Below are 19,796 nucleotides of genomic sequence, written 5' to 3'. Positions count from 1 at the left end.
ATGGACTTGGGTCACAGCTGTGGGACTGGAGAAGCACAAGGCTGATGTCTTATTTCCTTAGAGCCTGAGCCAGCAAAGAGACAGGCAGGTCAAGTTTCCAGATAAGTGTAGACATTGGCTTTGGGCCCCTCTCAAGGGGTGGAGAGAAACTTTCTCATAAATATGTTCACAATTCCTCCCCTCTTTTCCTCGCAGACATCCCTAAAACAAGGGCAGTCTCTGTGGCAACCCTCTGCTTCAAAGACAGATTCTAGAAACTCTCTGAAGACCCTTCAGGTCCCACATGACCTGTTGCAGTGGCTGAGGCTCTGTCAAGGAGTGGTGTGGTCATCGTGATACTTCACTTATTGACCTTGGGGTTCCAGGTCCTGGAGCCAGCCGTTTTATATACATATGTCCCTTGTATCCTCATGAAAACTCCATTCTACAGTTAAAGAGACTAAGACTTGGCAAGGTTTAAGAAAAGTGCTCAAGGCCACACAGTTGGCAAATAGCAGCCCCAAGATGTCTACCCTATTTGACCTCTACAAGCTCATGCTTCTCCCTCTGGGCCACTCCCTTTTGTAATAGGGTAGCCACCAGCCTAGAAGCCAGATCTGGAAACCCGGCTTTGGGCTAGGTGATGGACTCTCCTGCTGGAACTTCTGGCTTATCCCTTTCTAAACAGGGGAATGAAGGTCTATTCCCACCCCACCCCCAACTGCTCACATGAGGGCTTTTGGGTAGGGTCAAGAAGAGAGTAATGAGTAAAAAAACAAATTATTTTAATTTATAGCTAACCAAATTTCTCTCTTGCAACAATTTATATCCATTTCCCCTAATTCAGGCAACTCTGAATATGAGAAAAAGCATTCATTTGTTTGAAGAATGCTATTCAACTCATGACAAAGAACAATTCTTTTGAATCTTTGAGAATTTTCTGGAAGTCACATGTCATTTTCACTTTCACCTATTAAAATCGAAGCTTACATTCAGCTTTTTAAAAAGTTCCTCAGCATGGAGGCAGCCACCAGCTGCTCCTGCCGGCTGGATCTCAGGTCCTTGCCAGGGGTCAACACTGGAATCACAGACTAGCTCAGCAAGCCACAGGCTTGGGCTGAATCCCGAACTGATACTGAAAGAAAGAAAGACCTGCATAAAGATCACAATGAACCAACAATGAACAAATATTCAATGTCTGTCATTATCTCAACTTACTGGGGGTTGGGAGCGGGATACAGCACATTTCAAGAGCCCCTTGAGGGAAGAATGAACCATGAGGAAATGGAGATCCTGGGCTGGACAGGAGCCTGGGGCCAGGATGAGGCCTCTTCACACATCTGCTTCCCTCATAACGGGTCCCTGACTCACAGGCTCTGCCAGGTGGAAACCAAACCAGCCCTGGGCCAGGGGCCAGAGCAAGGACTTACCTGGAAGAGACCTCTGCTAAGCAATTCAAACCACATACAAACGCTGCTATTTTAATGATCATACATTTCTATGGCAGGTTCCCCCAGTACCTTGGCTACCATGTGAGTGGAATCATTTTTCAATGTACTCAGTACAGAGGAGACACAGTGCACAGGGCCAGGCAGAGGGTGCGTGTGCCTGTGTGTGTGTGTACACGCCTGCATTTTTCGGGAGTGAGGGTATTTGCATAACGCAGATATCTTTGCAGATATCAGACAAACAGGAAGTTTCAGAACCTTTGCCATTTCCTTTCCCTGTGAATCAGCGGCCTCTTTCTTCACACTCATAAATGATGAAAATCACAGGGTATGGCACTGGAACATGAAATACAAGAGAAGAGCACAAAGGCCTGCCAAGGCACCTTCTTTGGTGGGGGGCTTCCCTGTCGCCCACTCCTACCTGCACTCCTCGGGCCATCACCTTCCACCTGTCAGCTTCCTGAGTGCTTCAAGTGATGTTTGGGCACTAGCCTGAAACACAGCAGCAAAACAGTCTTCAGCCCCACAATCTATGTCACACCAATGCTTGGGGTGAGGCCCAACCAGGCTGCAGTGGGACCTCCTGCATCTTAGCTCCTGGCCCCAGGGCTGTATACCAGAGAGGCTCTGGGGAGTAACACGCACACCCTGGACTTGGCACCAGACTACCTGGGCTCACATCCCTGCTCCAGCCAGAGAGGCCTTGGCAAGCCCCCTTCCCCTTCGAGCCTTGGTTTCCCTGACAGTTACATGGGACTGATGGCGACTCCCTGTGGGTTTGGGGCTAATAATACCTGTGAAAGGCAAGGAATATAAGGCGGCAAAGAAAAGCACAGGCATTGGAGTCGGGGATCTGAGTTCAAAACCCAGCTCTGCGGTGTACTGGCTATGACACTTGGGGGAAATTACCTAACTTTGCCAAATCTTACTTGCTCCTTGTAAAATGGAGATAATGAGCACATCTACCTGACAGTCAACGGAGAGGACTAAATGATGTAATCTCTTGGCTCACAGGAAACTCTCAACAACTGTAAACCAGTTTTCCCGCCACCTCCCCCACTCTTCCTTCCTCCTGCCCCACCCAGTGTGGCAGGATCCCTGAGTGAGACCCCTGCTGAGCCTCACCGGGGAGGCGGCAACTGACTTAGCCTGTAATAAATCAGGGGAATGAATGGAGGGATGGATATTCCCGGTCCACAGCAGGTGCTGAGGAAATATATCTGCATTAAATAAATTTATACAAAAGTCACAGACCAAATCATGCCCTCTACATTTTTGAAACTCCTGAAGGTGGAGTTGGGCAGTAGAGAATAGTGATGACAAACATCCGGGGCTTAGACAGCAGGCAAGTATGGCCCGTCTTTTAACTTCGCACTCTGCACAAAATATGGAGAGGCTGTGAAGAAATGGGTCTAATGGGTTCGGTAAGTCCCCTTGACGACCCAGAAAGATGATTCCAAAATTTGACTTCCTTTCCAAGAGGACAGGCCTTGCGACTGGCATCCCTCTTGCCTCATTTCTCTCCTGTCCCTCCTTAGGCCTAATGGTCTTTTCTTGTTGAAGAACTGGTAGGTCTGAAGCCCCACAGCTTCCAGCAGCCTCACGGAGGCCAGTGAGCAACCCCCACTGCCGACCCAGCCTGCAGGAGTACAGAGGTGCAAGAGGCTTGTGTCGGCAGGAGGACAGCACACTCACCGGGGCCTTCACCTCTGGGGCATGGCTGTTCAGCACTCTCCTTGTGTAGGCTATGCCAGAAGAGTGCTCCCTAGCCACTCCTCCAGGAGCGAGTCCAGAGCTCTGCAGACACGCAGGCTAAGCGCCAAGGTCTGGAGTCAGACAGCCTGGCTTTACATCCAGACTCTGCACAGACACGCTGATTGATCTCAGGCAAGGCTGCTACCTCTCTCAACCTCAGTTTCCTAATCTGTAAAATGGAGACCAGTGCTAAAGCCCAGGCTGAAAACCTTTACTCACTAGCCTGGGGACTGAACTAGGAAGTGAATCCCAGCTGAGACCAGGCTAGACGACTAAATATTAGCTCTGCTCATTTCTACTCGCGGAGCTCTATAAACACTCTGGACATGAGCCGCTGCTTTCACTACACAGCTCCCAGGGGAGGGACTTTCAGAGGAGTGGTGGCCCTAGACAGGCCCCATCATTGCCCTGGCTCAGGTTAGCAAGGTGCCCCCTGCCTCTCACTGTTCCCCAGAAAGTCACAGGAGTGGGACACCTTGGGTGGCTCAGTCAGTTGAGCATCTGACTCTTGATTTTGGCTCAGGTCATAACCTCAGGGCCATGAGATCGAGCCCCTGCATCAGGCTCTGTGCTGAGTGTAGAGTCTGCTTGAGATTCTTTCTCTTGCCCTTTCCCTCTGCTCCTCCCCCCACTCCTGCTCTCTCTCTCTCTCTCTCTCTCTCAAATAAATAAAATCTTGAAAGAAAGAAAGAGAGAGAAAGAAAGGAAGGAAGGAAGGAAGGAAGGGCGGGGGGAGGGTGAGTCCCAAGAGTGCTGGGGATGGGACAGGACCTTGATCTCATCTGCCTTGTGTGAATCATGCTCCATTCCTATGTTGCCCATGGCAGGAGCTCTTTTCCCTGTGAACACTCTGCAAATCTTTATCACAGCAGCAAAAGAGCCTAATAGCTAGTGGTCTATTCCCTGAGCATATATTTACAGTACATATATTGTACATATATGTATATGTACATATACATATACAGCATATATTTACAGTACAAACCAAGCCAGTGTGTGGCTCACATACCACACACTGGGGTACCATGCACTGTCTGGAAGGAAAACCCCAGAGATATTTATTGTGCACATACTCCTACAAAGGATCTGTGTCAGAGGCCAGAGTCACTTTTCCTCATGCTTTGGACCAGTTTTTTTTGTTTTGTTTTTTCTTTTTTTTAAGAGTTCTCAGGACATTCAGAGCATGGAGGCTGCCCCCACAGCAGCAGGAGTGGAAGCTCAGGCATCCTGTGCCCCAAATACCAAGCCAGAAATATCAAGGACACTGTGCCCAGCTGGCTAGAGTCTGGAGGTCATCTTGGCCTCCGGGGAGAGCCCGCTGGAGCTGAGTCTGCTCAGGGCCAGGACAGCCGGTCACCCTGGGGTCCTGTGACCCCCTGCCTGGGCTTTGATGGCCTGCTGGGCCCCCATGGTGAGGGTTAAAAGCGGCCATCGCTCTCCTGCAGACCATCAGTCCCACTGTGTAACTGACTGCCTTTCTATGAACGCCTCTCCTGTCATCTCATAAAAGATGCTCCTGCTGGAGGAATGTGGAAGCCAGCCAGGGAGGGAGGTGTTGACCCCTCAGAGCACTGGCTCTAGAAATGTCACCCAGGCGATGGCTGCCCATTGAAGCCAGATAACAATGCAAACCCAAATGGGATTGTCTGATAACTGTTCCATCAGCAGACTTTTTTTTTTGAGAACTCCAACCTTTGTGAATAGAACCCAGCAGGAGTTCACTGTGGGTTTTTCCAGCATCTATCCTTTGCTGTGTCATGACTATGGACAATATAACATAATTTTGTGATCCCAAAGCTACCATTTCTTGTCTGCAAACTGTGCTTCTGTCTTGAGCATTTATACACATTCTCCCCTTTGAGCTATCCCTTGCCAAAAACCTGTGAGAAAGGAGTTATAGTAACACTTACTATTATTCTTTTAGTTTTAATTATAATTTATCATCATTATTAATAAAATGAATTTTATTTTAATAAGTATAACATTTACTAAGCTTTTTCTCCATTCCAGGCATTTGTGGTCATTTGTTCCCTCCAAGAGCCCCATGAAGCATGTGCTATAATGACCCTTTTGCAGGTGAGTTAGGGGAGACCTGGGACACCAGCCCAGAGCCGCTGTCCCCAGAGCCTGTGAGTGTCCCACTGCACCATCCCACCTCCCTTCTCAGCCCTGCTTCTCCCTCTTCTCTGACCAGCAGAGGCAAGGGCCTCGGGGCTTAGGAACTTATGGCCTGAGCACAGGCAGCCGAATCAGCAGAGCTCTGGAATACCACCCACTTGGCTGTCCCAGCAGTCAGTGAAGATCAGTGGTCACTTCTGTGAGCACAAACACACTGGTCGGGATGACTCCTGAAGGCGCGGGCGGCTCTGGGTCAGCCTCAGAGTAGTAGGTCTGGACTGTGGAGGCTGACATCAGAGCTGGCAGGCCGGAGTAATGTTAGCAAAGAGTACAAAGTTCCCAGACGCCCGACTTGTTACTGACACCTGTATTGGTGTGATACATTTATGACGCATGATGAATCAATTATTATTATTATTGACTACAGTCCCTAGTGTGCACTGATTCACTCCTGGTGTGCCATCTGTAGGTTCTGACGAATGGAGAAAGACACGTCTGCACCAATACAGTATATCAGACTAGTTTTGAGGCCCTCAAATTCCTGTGTGCTCCACCCATTCGTCCCTCCCTCCTCTCTGGTCCCCTGCTGCTCACCTCCTGCCCCAACCCCTGGCAACAGCGGATCTTTCTACCGTCTCTGTCGTTTTTACCTTTTCTAGAAAACCACGTAGTTGGAATTACACAATATGAAGCCTTTTCAGATTGGCTGAGTTCACTTAGTAATATGAATTTAAGGTTCCTCTCAGTCTTTTCATGGCTGCTTAGCTCATTTCTTCTTATTGCTGAATACTAGTCCTCTGTTTGGATGTATCACAGTGTATCCATTCCCGTGTTGAAGGACATCTTGGCTGCTTCCAGATTTGGGCAACTATGAACACAACTGCTATAAACGTCCATGTCCGGGTTTTTGTACCAAAGTTAAGCTTTCAAGGAGCTCAATTGCTCGATTATATGGCAAGAGTATGTTTAGTTTTGCAAATAACACTTTCAACTTCATTTTACTTGGGATGTTTTGTGTTCCAGTGTGAGTGCTGAAGTGGTTCTGCAGATTTGCCACTGTCCCAAAAAAAGCTCGAGACCCCCTAAGAGCAGAGATCTAACAGTCTAGCCTCACCTCCTGTCCCTGTCTCTCCCCTAGTGTCTCCATCAGTTCCCACTCGGGGAAGGGAGGTGGGCACAGGACAGGTCTGCTCTCAAACCCACCAGGCTAAAATTCAGTGCAAAAGGCCAGGTTCACACCTTCTTCGGGGCAGGCAAGTAATTGTATGGCTTTTTACCACTAGTTAAAATTCAGTTCCTGCTGAGCACACACAAAGATGTCATTCATGTCAAGCTAAATAGTTTAGAATGTTGACAGAATTTAAAAGTAAAATTGTGGGATAATTCTGGAATATAATCAAATTCATTGTCCGCTCATTATTAGATGGTTATGTTTTAATATATTTCATTTCTTTCTCTCCCTGAATGTTCTTTTTCTTATTGAATTGCCCCCTTTCTCTTCTTTTTTTTTTTAAATTTATTTTTTATTTATTTTCAGCATAACAGTATTCATTATTTTTGCACCACACCCAGTGCTCCACGCAATCTGTGCCCTCTATAATACCCACCACCTGGTACCCCGACCTCCCACCCCCCGCCCCTTCAAACCCCTCAGTTTGTTTTTCAGAGTTCATTGTCTCTCATGATTCACCTCCCCTTCCAATTTTCCCCAACTCCCTTCTCCTCTCTATCCATGTCCTCCATGCTATTTGTTATGCTCCACAAATAAGTGAAACCATATGATAATTGACTCTCTCTGCTTGACTTATTTCACTCAGCATAATCTCTTCCAGTCCCGTCCATGTTGCTACAAAAGTTGGATATTTGTCCTTTCTGATGGAGGCATAATACTCCATAGTGTATATGGACCACATCTTCCTTATCGATTCATCTGTTGAAGGGCATCTTGGTTCTTTCCACAGTTTGGCGACCGTGGCCATTGCTGCTATAAACATTGGGGTAGAGATGGCCCTTCTTTTCACTACATCTGTATCTTTGGGGTAAATACCCAGTAGTGCAATTGCAGGGTCATAGGGAAGTTCTATTTTTAATTTCTTGAGGAATCTCCACACTGTTCTCCAAAGAGGCTGCACCAATTTGCATTCCCACCAACAGTGTAAGAAGGTTCCCCTTTCTCCACATCCCCTCCAACACATGTTGTAAACTGTCTTGCTAATTTTGGCCATTCTAACTGGTGTAAGGTGATATCTCAATGTGGTTTTAATTTGAATCTCCCTGATGGCTAGTGATGAACATTTTTTCATGTGTCTGATAGCCATTTGTATGTCTTCATTGGAGAAGTGTCTGTTCATATCTTCTGCCCATTTTTTGATATGATTGTCTGTTTTGTGTGTGTTGAGTTTGAGGAGTTCTTTATAGATCCTGGATATCAACCTTTTGTCTGTACTGTCATTTGCAAATATCTTCTCCCATTCCGTGGGTTGCCTCTGTTTTGTTGACTGTTTCCTTTGCTGTGCAGAAGCTTTTGATTTTGATGAAGTCCCAAAAGTTCATTTTTGCTTTTGCTTCCTTTGCCTTTGGAGACATATCTTGAAAGAAGTTGCTGTGGCTGACATCGAAGAGATTACTGCCTATGTTCTCCTCTAGGATTCTGATGGATTCCTTCTCACATTAAGGTCTTTTATCCATTTTGAGTTTATCTTTGTGTACGGTGTAACAGAATGGTCCAGTTTCATTCTTCTAAATATAGCTGCCCAGTTTTCCCAGCACCATTTATTGAAGAGACCGTCTTTTTTCCACTATATATTTTTTCCTGTTTTGTCGAAGATTATTTGACCATAGAGTTAAAGGTCCATATCTGGGCTCTCTACTCTGTTCCACTGGTCTATGTGTCTGTTTTTATGCCAGTACCATGCTGTCTTGGTGATCACAGCTTTGTAGTAAAGCTTGAAATCAGGTAACGTGATGCCCCCCGTTTTATTTTTATTTTTATTTTTTTTTTAATATTTAATTTATTTATTTATTTGACAGAGAGAGAGAGATCACAGGTAGACAGAGAAAGAGGGGGAAGCAGGCTCCCTGCTGAGCAGAGAGCCTGATATGGGGCTTGACCCCAGAATCCTGAGATCATGACCTGAGCCAAAGGCAGAGGCTTAACTCACTGAGCCACCCAGGTGCCCGGCCCCCCGTTTTATTTTTGTTTTTCAACATTTCCTTAGCGATTCGGGGTCTCTTCCTCTTGACATACATACCTCTGCTTTGGAAAATCACACTCCTACTTTATTAGCTCAGTGGGTCAGGAGGCAGGCCTTATTTCTCTCTGTAACCTCTAGGAAAATATTTATTGAATGAATACTTCAGAGAAAAGTATCTTGTTTTTTCCCTCTGGTTTGAAAATGTCTTTTCCACTAAGTCAATCTTTACAGCTGAGTACCCAAGGGCAGTGTTGGAATGTCATTAACATAGTGATTTAATACGTATTTAAATTTATGGCTTACTTCCTAGGGTTGTAGCATCTTGGAAGAGATAATGAAGGGCTTGAGTTCAACCTCAAGGGTGTGTCAAGGGTGTGTCCCTTGCGTTCCATACCCACCTTTCAGGCCTTTCTCCTGATGTCCTAGATCAGCCTCTTGCTGCTGCAGTCCTTTACACACTGTCCCCAGAGGCTTCATGGAGGCGGGCTGCTCTTGATCCCACTGAGGGTCTCTGATTCATGCTCACCAGTGGCTCCTTCCCAGGACCATATTACGGAGGAGCCCCTGGTGCCTGGGGCTGCTGGACCTGCACTCCTCTGTAAGCTGACAGCTCCTCCTAGGGTTTGCATTCATACCCAACTCCTCAGCAGAAGCCTGTGATGTTGGATTTGTTTGGCTGCTATGTTTGACTAACTTCTGGTTCCTTCTACTGAAGAAATGGACCCTAATTTCCAGAGGGCATTTTGCATGACTGTCAGTCTTAAAGTCTTTACCCCTGTTTAGCCAGGAATGGCCCAGGAAGAGCTTTGAGGCTCTCCTCCCACCTCAGGAAAAGGTCAGACCCTACCACCCTCCATACTTCATTCAAGGGTCCTATTTCTGGGTTCCCAGACCTTGACCATCAGCCCCAAGAAAGATGTCTTCCTAGGAAGACTCCTTTCTTCCTAGGAGTGAGCTCTCATGAAAAGCAAAGTTTCTGTGGTCCTCCTTCCCATTTCAGAATTCCTGTGGTGGGTATGCTGAATTGGCCCTGCTTTACTTAGGACAGGCTAAACCACTGTAACAACTAGACCCCAAAATGTCTGGACCTGTATACATTAGAAGTGTATCTCTAGATCCTGTAACATTCCAGGGTGGACGTTCCAGATCAGCAGGTGGCTCTATGCTGCAGGGTGATTCAGGGACCCAGGCTCCTTCCAGCTGTGGTCTCATTATCCACAAGGGCCTTGAGCCAATGGAGGGGGAACAAGACCATAAAGGAAGCATGCTGCTGTCTCAAAAGTTCCTCACCCTCCATTGGCTGGAAGTCAGTTATCCAGTCCTTGGCCACTCTTACTTGCAGGAGGAACTGGACCATACTGCCTAACTCTCACCCAGCAAGAAAGGGAGATAGGTTTTGGTGGGAAGCCAGTGGCCCCTGCCAGAGACCCCATCCATCTTCTTCTCAAGTCTGCCCTCCCTTGCCTTCCTGCTGTCGCCTCATTTGTCACATTTGCAAGGTGATGTGTTGAGAATTTATAACTCAGAAACCAATACAATAAAGAGGTAGCCACCTACTGCTCCTAACAACCAGATAATAGAATCTGCTCAGTAAGGTCTAATCACCACGATCTTAGCAACACCCGCCATATCCCAGCAATGGTCTGCATTAGCATTCTTTCAGTTTTTATTTTGTTTGTTTTAAAATTTATAGTCCGTGCTGTTATTCATTATCCCCAGGCCTCGCTGATGTATACCAGCTCCAAGGGAAATAAAAGCCAAACATTAGCAAACATCTTCCTGAGCACGAATATGTTTTAGAGCTTTGTGCTCAGTATCAGGCTTGTGATATTAATCTTCAGATAAGTTCTTAGGGGCCCACTCAGATGCATTGGCCTTAATGATATTATTAATGGAAAACAGGACCAGGCTTGGGGTTACAGACCTTGAGGCAAGGGTCCTGTAGCCTCCACCCCTACTCCAGCTGAGGCTGGCTCCTCCCGTCTCTCAAGGAACAAAAGAAGTCAAACTGATTTAGAGAAGCACTGGACATTTATTGGGTGCCCTGTGGAATAATGTGAACTTTTGGCTTCAAGATGGAGGAGGGGCCGAAGGGGAAGGGAAGTTTAAATGTGGCATCTCCAGAAACTCTCTATTGGTTCAGCTTGTGATGAGACTCCCAAGTTTTTAATCACCTCCATTTCCCTTTTCTCTTCCTAATTGTTCTGTGAGTGCATCCCAGCCAGGGGCTACCTTCCACAATTAATCTGCTGACTGACCTCAGCTTGTCCTGTCACTCTTCCTCATTGTCTCAGGGCTTAATACCAGGCTAGTACTCTTTGATGGCGACTTTACTAAGCCCCTTTTCCAGGTTCAGCCCTCTCCCCCTTGAGAGTTCCCTACCTGAGTCTCTGCCCTCAATTCCAGGTGAGAACATCAGGCCGCTGCCCCTCCAGCAGGCTGGCCCTCAGAGGAGCCTGCGCCTGACTGCTTCCTGCAGGCGGAGACCCGAGGGTCTGGACACATCTAGGTGCCATCCGCCTCTTTGGCCCCTACCTCCATCCGCAGCCTGCAGTGGGATAGGTTCTTCTCCCTCAGGAATTACTGTCCTCCTCCTCCCCCTACAGCTGGGGGCTCCCATGTGCTGCCTGAGGCTGGAGCCCTCACAGGTAAGGAGGGTCATTCCCACCTCAAAACCTTCCTTCCTGCTGCGTACCCAGCCCAGAGTTCCCCATCTGTCCCTTTCCATCTGGGCTCGCCTTGTCCCCATGGATGGCCCAGCTCCCTTCTGGAGCCTCCTCTGATGAGCCTGACGTGGATTTCTTGAGCTCTATGTCCTTCAGGACGCTCAGGTCGGGGTAGCTGTTATCAGACCCAGGGGAGTGGTCCTTAAGCAGAAGCCTCTGTTGGGGCAAAACTCTAGATTTTTCTGAAGGATGAAACTACTGAAATTGTGCCAGAGGCAATAAGCTGCTCTCCCCTGTTAGTTAATAGAAGCTGTTAGCCACAAAGGAGTGGGAGGCACACTTTGTTTTTGCAGTTGGGGAGGCTGTAGAAATTACCAGGTGTATCCACTCTCTGGTGGCTGTGGTTAAAAATGAGCAATTACTTCCTTTGTTTGGTGGATACGGTGTGGCCTCAGGAGGTTTGGGTGAAATTTTTATCCCAAATGCCTCTGAAGGAGAAATTGTCTCCAGGTTTGGTCCCTGGAACACCTGCATCAGAACTAATTAAAATGCAGATTCCTGGTCTTCCCCAAGAAGTGAACCAGGGCCTCTGAAGGTGGGGTCCAGGAACCGGCATCCAATGCTATCCGCGGCTTGACCACGGACAGCTGTTTGGCACAGGATGCTGTCACCTTCCACCCTGAGGGCGTCGTGGCATACCCTAAGGATCCCAGACCTCCCACCTTAGTAGCAGAGACTTGGAAGACCCACCTAATAGCTCTCAGCCATGATCAACCCTGGTTTTGGCCCACTGCCCTATACCAGTTTGCTCAAGTAGGCAGTCTGTACATATTTCTTGAACTGAACTAGTACCCTTAAGGGCAGGGCTTTGTCTTCTTTATTTCTTTGGGCCCCCTGCTGGCACACAGTTAGTGCTCCCTCTCTCTCTGACAGCAGACTGATGGATGAGGTCACAGATCCAGGCCCTATCTGTAACAAGACTGGAAAGGAGACAGCAGCTTTAGTTAACACCAATCTACCTGCTCCTCAGGGTGTTTTTACAGGAAGAAGCTGTTTTGTTCATGTTCAAAATCCACAGATTGTCAGACTCTCAGCTGGGTAGAGTCCGCTGATAGGAGTCGGGAAAGGAAATATGCACGCAGGTGCCTTTTCCAAGAAAGAGCCAATACTGGTAAGTGAATGAAGTTAGCCTCGAGGGCCTTGACAATGGCTTGGCCAGACAGAGCTTCTGTGTACAACTTTGGTTTTTGTTCTCTGGGATAAAAGCCATGGTGACAATCTTTGGTGTGCCTCCTGGGCCTCTCAGCTTGAAGGTCATAGAGCCCTTGAGATATGCAGGGAGGGAGCCCACCAGCCATGGTGGGAGAGATTTGAATACGGCTGAAAGAATTCTTAAACCTTTTATGAGGAAAGAGTTTTAAACCAAAGACCCAAAGGAAATTGGAGAAGGCTTACATGACAACCCAAAATAAATGGACTTACTTCAACCCAAAATGAATGGAATGTCGCACCCAGAGAATACACATACATTCACATGGGACTGGGAGAATTACCGGCTCATAAGAAATGTTCATATTTGAAGAAAGCAAATGACTTCTATTAGTGTCTCAGTCAATCAGTAAGTATTTACAAGAGCAAAACTACCAGCTAGCCTCTCAGCTGGACTACAGGAGGACTCAGAACAAGCCCTACCTCAAGGCTTTACAACCTGGATGGAGAGCTGAGACAAGCTCTCTAGAAAGAGAGAACCACACAGAAGATCTCAAAAGTAAGCACACCTCCCTAAATGGCTAGGAAAATTCTTGAAGGGATGAAGAAATTTTGAGTCTTTCCTGGAATCCTAAATTCGTAGTTGTTCAGTATCTTAAATGCTTATATAGATCAAATCTATTCGCCTAATTGCGAGCAACAGAAAAATGGCCTGGTTCCAGAAGAAAAGAAATTTAGAAAAGTATAGCTGGGAAGCTGAGCTGGGACTCAGACTCAGAAAATGGGCAGAAACCATGAGAGGCTGGAGAACAAGAAGAACCACTGGGTAACCTCACAGGAACCAGCTGATGAGGCCACCCCTGTCATGGCAAAGCCTAGGATTCCAAGTCAGAGGCAGGAGTCTAGAACCACATGCCCACATCCTAACCAAAAGGGAGGATGAAAAACAGAGTGTCTGGAAGGTTCTGGTTTTTTTGCAGGAGATAAACATTCATTCATGAGGAGGGGAATTCCAGGGCAGGCAAAATAAATAGCAAATGTTCACCACGCCTTCCTTATCTGGTATGGAAACGGAAAGTAGGGATGTGAAAGAATAAAAAAAGATTTAAAAAAAAAAAAGGTATACTGCGAGATAGGAATTGTGCCAGTGATCCATCCAAAAAGCTCTGCTCCATGGGAATTGGGGAAGTCTTAGTAGAAAGGGGGACCTGATGAATTTGAAGGATTGGGATAAATGGGAAAGAGGTGGGGATAATCCCCAGGCTGGGAAACTACCTAGAAGCCTTGGGGATGAGGGCAGGAAGAAGATACTCTGAACTTCCTCCTACCCAAGGCAGCCCTGTCAAGGCTCAAGATGCCACATGAGGATACCCCTGTAATGCACATCTGCTGCAGTGTCTTCAGCATCACCCAGATGTCCAGTTTATCATCAACTGCGAGTGGCATCACCACTACTCCTTTGAGCAGGGAAATGAGGAGTGCCCGCATTTAACATCTGACTCCATTATACCTAGAACAACAATGAACTGAAACCAGTCACTACTAATCGCTCCATGTTAAACTGTTTTCAAAGTACAGGCTTAACAAGTGAACAGAGATTACCAAAACTGAAAATATTACTTGATTTTCCTTGTATACAGTATCTTTCCCTTCTTGCAGGTAAAAGTAACTGTGGCCTCTTTGACCGGTGGTTCCTAAGATGGATGGTTATCAGGGATCACCTGGTGAGCTTTTAAAAGTATTTCCAGCTCCATCCCAGATCAGTCCAAAATTAGGACTTCTAAGAGGGGAGCTGAGACACCCATATTTTTTAGGCTCTCCATGATATTTTCAGAATTATCCAATTTGGAAACCGTGCTGCAGACATTTCAATGCACCTCAGCGTTCATTATACATTCCTTTGATTGTCTATGAACCCAAGAGCCCGCTTCACTTTTTTCCCCTACTTAACTCTATTCTCTATTCTTTTTTTCTCAATCTATAAAAAATTTCAAAATCCAGAAAAATTGAAAGAACTCTACAGTGTTCAGTTATATACCCTCTATCTAGATTTTGCATTTGTTAACATTTTACAATATTTGCTTTATCATGCATTTATCCATCTATCCACCCAGAGATCCCTCCACCTTATTTGATACATTTCTGAGTTGTGGACCTCAGCATTCCTCACCTGTAAACATGTTAGATTGCACATCATCAACTAAAGTTCACTATTTGTAGGTAGCTCTTTCTTTTTTCAAGTAGAATTTACAAAAACTAAAATGCACAAATTGTAAGTGTACCAATCATTGTGCGTTGACAAATTCAGATCCCTGTGTAACCCAAACTCTTATCAAGATATACAATATTTCCGTTACCTTAAAGGGTTCCAAATACTCTTCCCCCTCAATCTCCATCTCCACTCCCAGAACAAGTGTTATTCTGATTTTTTTTAAAACTTAGGTTAGTTTTGCCTGTCCTAGAACTGTCTATAAATGAAACTGCACAGCACATAATCTTTCTGTGTAAGGCTTTTGTCACTCAGCTAAGGACTCATCCTTTTTTGCATTTATTGGTAGTTAATTTGTTTTTCTTACTGCTTTTATTCCATTTGTATGAATATATCATAGTTTGTTTATCCATTCTCTTAATGATGGACATTTTGGTTGTTTCCCAATTTTTAGCAATTATAAATATAATGTCTATGAATATGCTTGTATAAAGCTTTTGTGGAGATATGTTTTCATTTCTTTTAGGTAAGTACTAAAAGGAGTAGAGGAGTAGAATTGCTGAGATGTATGGGAGGCATATGTTTAATTTTATAAGAAACTAGGCAGATTTTTTTTCTAAAATGTTTGAACTATTTTCGATCTGCTAATAATGTATGAGAGTTTTGATTGCTTCTTGACATCCCTACATTTAGTGTTTTTAGTCATCTTTAAGCTATTTTGGTGGGTAGTAGTGGTATATCATTGTGGTTTTAATTTACATTTCCTTGGTGATTAATGATGTTGATCACTTTTTCACATGCTTTCTGGTTGGTGATATATCCTATTTTGTGAAGTATCTGTTCACATCTTTTGCCTGTGTTTAATAGAGTTGTTTCTTTTATTTTTGAGATTCAACTTGCTAATATTTAGTTAAGGATTTTTGCACCCATGTTCATGGAGAATATTGGTGTGTGTTTTACTTTTATTGTAATAACTTTCCTTGGTTTTGGTACCAGGGTTATGATGATCTCATAGAATGAGTTCATTTTATAAATAATTAGTGTTAATATAGTTTTTCCAACTTCCTTACAAACTTCCTCTGAATTTATACTTAAATTGTGCTTGTAGACAGCATAAAATTAGGTTTCTCCTTTTTCTTTCCAGACTGCTAATTTTTAAATTTTAAGTGGAGTGTTTTGGTCAATTCATATTTAATGTAATTAATATACCTATGTGGGTATTCATTGTTTTTAGGTTGTCCAATCTATTTTTATTCCTGTTTCTCTTTCCTGCTCTCTTTGGAGGTAGTGTGGTTGGAGGTGGGGGTTGTTTTGTTTTCTGTTCTGTTTTGTTTTAGAATCACATTTTAATTTATCTACTGGTTTTTTAGTGATCCCTATTTGCACTAGTTTTTTTTAAAAGTAAATGTTCTACAGATTATAATAAATATCCTTGACTTACTACAATTTACTTAGAGTCACTTCACAAAATGTAAAAATTTTGCAACCATGCAGTTTTATTTACTGCCTTTGTCTGTATACTCTAGTCATGTATTATATCTACATATGTTCTATGCTTTACAATATAATGTTACAAGTTTTGCTCTAAGTACTCATATGTATTTAAAACTTTTTTTTTTAAAGATTCTATTTATTTATTTGACAGAGAGAGATTACAAGTAGGCAGAGAGGCAGGCAGAGAGAGAGAGGAGGAAGCAGGCTCCCTGCCGAGTAGAGAGCCCGATGCGGGACTCGATCCCAGGACCCTGAGATCATGACCTGAGCTGAAGGCAGCGGCCCAACCCACTGAGCCACCCAGGCACCCATGTATTTAAAACTTTAAAGAGAAAATAGACTCTTACCTGTATCCACATACTTACCATTTATAACATCCTTCATTCCTTTCTGATGAATTGAATTTCTGTCTGATATCATTTCACTTCAGCATGAAAGAACTTTATCATTTCTTGTAGTTCAGGTCTGCCGATGACTAATTCCCTTAGTTCTTATTTATATGAAAGTGTCTTTATTTCACCTTTATTTCTTGAGGTGTGTTTTTTTGAATACGGAATTCTGGATTGACAGGGTTGTTTGTTTGTTTGTTTCTTCCAGCCCTTTAGAGAGGATCAACTGACTTCATATCTCCACTCTTTCTGTCCTTCATGAATGAACCAGCTGTCGTTTATATTGTTAGTCTTGTATGTAATATGCCATCTTTCTCTAGCTGATTTTCTCTTTATGTTTGGTTTCAGCTAAGATGGACTACTACTACATATGGTTTTCCTTGTATTTATCCTGCTTGGTGTTTGCTTATATTTTTGCATCTATAATATTATGTCTTTCATCAAATTTGAATTAAGATTGGCAATTACTTCTTGAAACATTTTTTTCCTACTTCATTTTCTTCCCTCCTTCTAGAGCTCCAGTCATAAATGATAGACCTCTTGATACTGTCCCACAGGTCTCTGATCACTTACTTGTTTTTTAAACTTCGTTTTTCTCTTTTCTTCAGATTGTTTAATTCTTGTTGATGTATCATTAAGTTCACTGACACTTTCTTCTGTCATTTCCAATCCTCTCATGAGCCGATCCAATGAATTTTTATGTAAAAATCCAATGAATTTTTACTGTATTTTTTAGTTCCAGAATTTCAAGATATTTTTTAATCATTTCTGTTTATCTGCTAGAATTTATGTCTTTTCATTGATTGTGAACTTATTTTTTTTTATATTCTTAAGCATAATTATAATAGCTGCTTTAAAGACCTTGTCTGCTAGTTCCAATATCTGGATCTTCTCAGTGTATCTCCATTGATTGCCTTTTTTTTTTTCTTAAGATTTTATTTATTTATTTGACAGAGATTACAAATAGGCAGAGGCAGGCGGGGAGGGGGGAGCAGGCTCCCTGCTGAGCAGAGAGCCCAATGCTGGGCTCAAGTCCAGGACCCTCGGATCATGACCTAAGCCAAAGGCAGAGGATTTAACCCACTGAGCCACCCAGGCACCCCGATTGCCTTTTTTCCTGAGTATGGGTTACTCTCTTGAGTACGGGTTCTCTCTCTTCTTGAAACATCTCATGATTTTGAATTTGGTCACTGTGAATGATACATTGTACAGACTCTAGTTTCTGGTATGTTCTTCAGTAACATGTTGATTTCTGTTGATTATTGTTCTAATAGGCAACTAGCTTGGTTGAACTCCAACTTCAAACTCTATCTCCTCTCCACTGGGCAGCAGCTGCATTTTTTGTTTGGTTCTCTTCGCCTCGCATAACTACTTGGAGTTTGCCCTATATGTGTGTAGCTCAGAAGTCAACCAGAGATTTGAGCAGAGTTTATATATAGAATTTAGGGTTCCCTCCCTTTGCTCTATCCTTTCCAGGATTTTCCCCTTCCCTTTATAGCTGCTTTGGCAGCCCCAAATTCACTTATCTGATTCCTCAGGCTGATAAGATTTCAAGTTTGTTCCCAGACTCTAGTTACCTTGCACAGCTGACTGAGGTCTACCACCAGGTAAAAACCCATAAAAATTTAAAAAATAAATAAATAAAGGGAAGCTCACCCATGGTCCTTTTCTTCTTCCATGTGTCAACTCCCCTCCGGCTTCTGCATAATTATGGTCATGCTCTAGTGGCTTCACACAGTTGTTTTGTATGCTTTGTTTATCACTGTCATCTGTGTGACATCTGTGTAGGGTTGGTCTAATACAGACTATTACACCTTTTTTGGAATACACAACTCTACTGCTTTGACTACTTTTTAGAGATAGTTGCTGGGCAGTCAATCATTTGGATTTTCTTTTTCTAGCAAGGCTGTAAAACTCAATAGTAGTTAAGATCCTAGACTCTGCAGATCAACTTCTTGGGTTCAAATTCCTGCTCTGGCTGCTGTGACTTTGTGTAAAATATGGGTCTTCGCTATACCTCAGCTTACTCACCTTTAAAAATGAGGATAATCCCAAAGTATCTCCTAGGTTTGCTGTGAAGTTTAAATAAATTTATATGTAAAGATCTTGGAGGAATGCATCTTTCATGGCCAATAATAAATGAGGCAGCATTGCTGGGTTTTATTGATATTACTTCACTTCTCTCTTCAGTAAACTTTTTGGTACACAGAGTTTGGGGCAAAGTTAATTAGCACCATTTTATGGATATGCAGACTGAAGATCTCGAAACTGTAAACAGAAGTCAGAAATTACAGCTCCAGGCCTCTTGTTCTTTGCTAATTTACTCAGTTGTCATTTTCCCTCACCACACACTACCCTGAATCCTTCAATGAAATGAGCCTGCCTAAAAAAAGTTTATCCCAGGTTTTATTCATTAGGCTGAGAGAACTCCCAGACCCCTTCTTAAATAAGGACATTCTGTCAGGAAGTTTTTTTGGCTTTTATTTACGTTTGAAGGGCTACAACATTCCTGCTGCCTAAGAGGAAAAGCCTGTTCTCCCAAATGCTTTTCTCCTTGGCCACATACCCGAGGCTTGAGCTCATATTCTGAACCAATGACTTCTCCTAAGTGGTTGAGTTTATTATTAACAATGTCCTTTAAACTTTATCTCAAGCTTGGCATCTGCAGCTGGGGTGGCAAGGAGGGAGAGAGCTGGTCTTCTCAGGGCTCAAGCCTGTCACCAGGAAGGTTCTGGCACCTGCTCCACTCTGATGATCCCTCTCTAGCTCTCCCGTACTTAAAATCAAATTTTTAAAAAGCCAGAGCGGTGGGTTCTCTTTATAAAAGGGGCCCAGAGGAAGCTGTGAAGGAAGGCTGATTTTTGAAAGGGGCTTAGTTTCATTAGAGTTACAAAGTTGGCCTCAGGATGTATTTTTTAATCCTCTGAATTTAAATGATTTTAGGTAGAACAGGCATCACCATTCTCTGTTTATGTTTGACTGGCTCCTGCAGGATTTAGCTTTGTATCAAGTTCTATCTAGGGGCACCTAGGAGAGTACAAGAAAATCTGGATTTTGCTGCAGACATTGGCACCTGATGAAGGGACCAGACCGGAAAGCATCAGCAGTAGCAGATATAATCCACTAAAGACATACAAACACAGGCCCCAAATTCCAGCCTACCAGTTCCAGGCCCAGCTGCCATCACAAGTTAGTTTCCTCATTATGGTTACATAAGATCTAGTTGGAAAAATCCACCTGCATCACCTAATTTTATATCTCAAAAACTCAAGCCTACCACAGTGCTATTTGTTGACAATGACCATAAAGAACAAACTTGGGTACTCCTATACAAG

The 19,796-nt window shown here is 44.1% G+C and overlaps 1 long non-coding RNA gene across 1 annotated transcript; it reads right to left on the bottom strand.

The window, feature by feature from the left end:
• Positions 1–747: 747 nt before the first annotated feature.
• LOC123391446 lies at positions 748–18,226 on the bottom strand. The gene is made up of 3 exons (XR_006606129.1): positions 18,118–18,226; positions 1,198–1,919; positions 748–1,114 (listed from the first exon to the last, which is right to left on the bottom strand). It is a non-coding gene; the product is annotated as an uncharacterized LOC123391446 (long non-coding RNA).
• Between the last annotated feature and the right edge of the window lie 1,570 nt (positions 18,227–19,796).

The sequence above is a fragment of the Mustela putorius genome, unplaced genomic scaffold (assembly GCF_011764305.1).
Source record: "Mustela putorius furo isolate JIRA1106 unplaced genomic scaffold, ASM1176430v1.1 tig00000228_pilon_pilon_pilon, whole genome shotgun sequence".
NCBI lineage: Eukaryota > Metazoa > Chordata > Mammalia > Carnivora > Mustelidae > Mustela > Mustela putorius.
Note: the sequence above shows the minus strand (reverse complement) of the source record. Positions and strands in the feature narration are given on the sequence as shown.